This window comes from Xenopus laevis, chromosome 6L (assembly GCF_017654675.1).
Source record: "Xenopus laevis strain J_2021 chromosome 6L, Xenopus_laevis_v10.1, whole genome shotgun sequence".
NCBI lineage: Eukaryota > Metazoa > Chordata > Amphibia > Anura > Pipidae > Xenopus > Xenopus laevis.
The window spans coordinates 88,231,238-88,236,055 of record NC_054381.1 but is presented as its reverse complement, the minus strand read 5'-3'; the positions used below and the strand labels follow the sequence as shown (position 1 = coordinate 88,236,055).

Here is a 4,818-nt window from a genome sequence, read left to right as displayed (position 1 = left end):
TCAGCAGACAAGAAGTTGGGGAGCTACTGGGCATATTTTGAGACACAGACCTTCACTGCGGTTGCCTTGGGCTTGTACAGAAGCCAAAAACGTAATAAATAGCATTTCTAGTCTACTTCTTTAGTTAATCTTTACTTCTCCTTTAAAACCAGGTTGTCCTTTTGAACTGGAAACAAGCTGTTTATTTATTCCCAGGCTTGCTCATATTTAGAAAAGCAAAAGCTTGTTCAGGGGCAGAGATGCAAATAGTTTTAATGAATGATCCATCTCAGTAGGCTCTAGCCGTGGTGCTCTCTCTGTGTCTGTATAGTACAGATGTCATTGGTGTAATATAGTACTTGCGAGTAATTCATAGATTTCTGTCTAGCAGACCTATGAAATATATTAAATGATGTAATGAGTATGTATAGACATATTGACAATGCAGACAAGTTCAGTTTACAGACTTGGTCATTTCAAATTGTTTGAATAATAACCATAAAAAGTCTTGTGTGTGTTTTGCTTTTTAATTTAGCCATTGAAAATAACACTTTCTAGGCAGCAGGGAGCTCAATATAGTGAGTTTCTCTATATGATAACATATTGGCTGCTTTGCTAGCCTCCCTGGATATTTTTAAGATATTTACCTGTCTGTACTATTTTTATTGATCAAGAATAGCTGAGCCATATAATTCAAAATTCTGCAGAAAAGTAGTGTGTTCACAAAGCTTTTAATATCGTAAACCTTCACACATTTTGTCACCGAGATGCATATACTACAATTCAGGAAAAAACAATGTATTTAAGTACAACCCTGCTGTAGACAAAGTTTAAAGAAGAAGATTATAGAAATGAAAAAATCTTACATCGGGCCTTTATATCCATAACATAGTATTCTATATCACATAGCATACAACACTTGAGATACACTTAGGGTTTTTACAAATCTGGCCATTTTTCAGGATCCAGTAATCTTCAGACTGGTTTCCAAAAAAAAGGTTTCATTTAAACCTAGATGTTGAGCAAATTCAGAACATTGAAAATAAGGTTCTAGTGATATGATTTATACATGCAAGTGAATGTTTTCCTCTTTGAAAAAACTTGTATACAGTGTCTAAAAATCAATGTTTAAGACTTCCATAGCAGAAGTTGATAGCTTTGCTCAGGAGGATATTCTTAATCCAAGATCTCAAATCAATAAGGTCAATGCATGCCTGATATAGGGTATAAACTCTGAATTACCAAGTCTCCTATGCGGAGAAAGTAATTTTTATCTTTGCAAATTTTGTTGTGTTGTTTTTTTAAGAATGAAGGGCTTCATATTTTTTAACCACATCACAGCCAAAGATTTGTGTATAAAAGGCTCTGCCAAAGAATAAACATTTTGCAGCATTTTTGGCTTGAAAAGCACTGCAAGAAAAAAAAAGGAAATGGGAATCGTTCTCATCTCATCTATAGTAACTAGATCGCACTGTGACTTTCTGTTATCTATTTTAGACAGTAGGCTGGGGTTCGGATTTGTATGAAACTTGAGGGTGCTAGCTTTGTACCCAACTTGCTGTTTATTGTATGGGGATGTCAATCTTTTCAATGAAATATAAGTTACAAAAAAAAAAGAAAAGCACTGCAATAGCTTTTAAAGTTGGTATAAAGATTCTTTACTTTCTGATTAATTCGCTAACATTCAGGCACATATGATAGGGTTTGTGAATTTATGTTGTGCTTTTCTCTTCAGAACTAGTGGTGGGTGAATTTGTCCTGTTTCACTTTGCTGAAAAATTTGCGAATTTACAGACAAATTTGAGAAACTGCGAAAAGTTTGTGAAACGCATTGAAGTCAATGGCCACCAAAATAACTTTGACGCGTTTCAATTTTGACGCCCATGACAATTTTTATATGCGTGCCTATTTTGTCCAAATACATTAAAGTCAATGGGCGTCTGAATAATTTTGACGCGCGACTATTTTTATGCGCATGCCTAAAATTTTACGGCAGATTATTCGATGCAACTTCTCCCCTGGTGAATTTATTCATCCGTCAGTATCCAGGACCATCCTCAGCCATCTTCCTGCATTATGTGAGCATTCACACTGTCATGCAGTCCTTCAGGGATTTTCTGCTTGCCTGACCTTAGCTGTAAAATACACACAAAAACACAAATAAACACTTTTATAAAATCATAAATGAATGACTATGTACAGATATGGGACCTGTTATCTAGAAAGCTAGGAGCCTGCGGTTTTGCAGATAACAGATCTTTCCATAATTTGGATCTTCATACCTTATATCTACTAGTAAATCATATAAACATTAAATAAATCCAATAGGCTGGTTTGGCGACCATTATGGATTAATTATATATTAGTTGGGCTCAAGTACAAGGTACTGCTTTATTATTACAGAGAAAAAGGAAATCATTTTTAAAAAAGTTTTCTGGATAACGAATTTCCAGATAATGGATTCCATACCTATAATTACTATTTTTATTGTAAGATAAAATATATACTGCAGAAATTCTGTATAAATCAAACATTTTACCAAACATTTACATGAATCTACAAAGACCCTTTAATAAAATGTCCAAAAAGTTGATTTGAGTGTGGTGCAACTCAGAAGTAAAACAAAGAGTAAAATCATTATTGTTCAGATATTGGATGCAAAGTTTATGGCTTCCATACCCAGATGATGAGGAATACAAGAGTACAAAGCAGTAACATTCTACTGTGGCCCAATAAAAAAGTTGTTGACAATTGATATTTGCCATAGTATTAACTATCAGTCCACTGTCCCTAATGCAGCTAGGTGAATGTAGCACTAAAGGTTTGTAAATAGTAGTCTACAATGGTTCCCCAAGAGAGGCTGTTCCTGCTACTATCGGTCTACCAAAAGGAGGTCTGGTCAATTTGTGGACCCATCCCAAACATATCATCAAAAACATTCCAATGGGATTTTTGCATCTTAGACCCTTATGTTCTGAATTCCCTGTTTTTCTACAAGAATCTTGAGATTTAGGCATAGGCTTTTGCCTGGGGGCTATCATTTGTCTTTTCTTATAAAAGCTTTTGAAAGGGCCTTAAAAACTCCATGGTGCTCACTTCTGAAGAAACTTTCCTTTGGTAACCCTCACAGATCCAGACAGGATCACCATCATGCATACTCACATTTAGTCCTCGATTGCCTAGCATTAAATGTATCATTATCAAATATCTCCCTATGTTACACACATATGCTAAGCTTAAAACAACCCTGGGCTCAGGATGTAGATTTATAACCAGAAAATGTGACACACTTGGGAAGAGTTTATCGCCAAATGTGATTTTTGAAAAAGACAGAAAGACACCAACCTGGCTTTCTTATCAAGTCCCATTTAGATGTGGTTCCACACACTGCAAACTTCATTCCTTTGTGAATTGTGGTCATAGTTTTTTTTAGATGCTCACAAAAGACACCTATAAAACAGGACAATTCATTAACTGCAACACAAAAAATGTCATATACTAAATTAAATGTACGAAATGTGGCATGCAATTTGTGGGACAAACCTCACGATGCCTGAGGGAACGTATCAGAGAAAATGTTTCAGATATTCGAAATAAAAAGATTACCCATGTATCTAAATATTTCTTGATTTTTTTCAGATACAAGGGATAGAACGAGTTACAGTTTGTGATCGGTGCATGGTCTGACCATGTGATTGGCATAATGTCCGATTCGAATGGAAAATGAAGGCATGGATAGGATATAAAAAAATAATCATTGCGTGAGTGCATCTTATGGGTGGGCGAATAGAATGTATATTGTCTTTCTATAGGATGTTTAGTTTGCCAAGCATCGAATAATTGGGATTGCCGTATAACCTGTCTAAATGATGTAGACATGTTGTAGGCCGTCTGGTATGGCGAGGGTTCTGACCTATCTGCTCTTTTGGAGTATGTTAGATTAAAGTCTCCCCCAATTATTATATATGAGGAGCTTAGCTGCTGAGTTTTGGTGATGACTTTCCGTAGGAAGCTAATTTGTTTTTTGTTAGGTGAATACACATTGACCAACAATAACTGTACATTAGCATACATCCCTTTTAGTATTAAATAATGACCATTTGGGTCTTCAAGAGTCTGGTCGACCAAAAAAAGGCAATCCTTATGGACAAAAATAGCCACCCCTGCCTTTTTGTAGGGGCCAGAGGAGTAGTAAGCTTTTGGATACATTTTTGAGCTAAGCTTGCTAGGATTGTCCTTGTGAAAATGGGTCTCCTGAATAAGGGCTATGTCAGCCCGTGAATTTTTGAGTTTCTTTAATGCTAGATATCTTTTATGTATGCTATTAAGGCCTTTGACATTCATAGATATAAACTTAGCCATAATACTCTAAAGGTAAAGTGAGCTTGTCTTCCTTGCGGCCCTGTAGTAAGTAAGAGAAGATATTCAGTCAACCAGAGTCCCTCATCTCTGTACATTGTAAGATAAACAGCTGAATTCCATCATAAATGACCAATTGATAATGGATAAATACATTATGAACCATATTTGCAAATATTAGGCATTTAAGTAAAAGTTGCAAGTAACAGTGTTTAAACAATAGTATCATTGTAAACCACAAACAGTATGGAGTAAATAGGAATATATATGAAAAGGTAGTAAAGATAAACTTGAAAAAGCAGTATGAACAACCAAAAGAAAATTTTTGTTCTCTCCTTCTTGGCTACGGCCAATTTTGTTATATATTTATTATGATGGATATCCTTTAAATATACCTTTAATTCTGTAATTGGCTTTGTAATAGGTCAGTTTCCCCTTCCCTTCTTTTTCATTGGTGTTTAGACCTTTAAATATGGATAC

At 35.2% G+C, this 4,818-nt stretch overlaps 1 long non-coding RNA gene across 1 annotated transcript; it reads right to left on the bottom strand.

Moving 5' to 3' along the window:
• Positions 1-694: 694 nt before the first annotated feature.
• Positions 695-3,434, bottom strand: LOC121394682. The gene is made up of 2 exons (XR_005961926.1): positions 3,325-3,434; positions 695-2,114 (listed from the first exon to the last, which is right to left on the bottom strand). It is a non-coding gene; the product is annotated as an uncharacterized LOC121394682 (long non-coding RNA).
• Between the last annotated feature and the right edge of the window lie 1,384 nt (positions 3,435-4,818).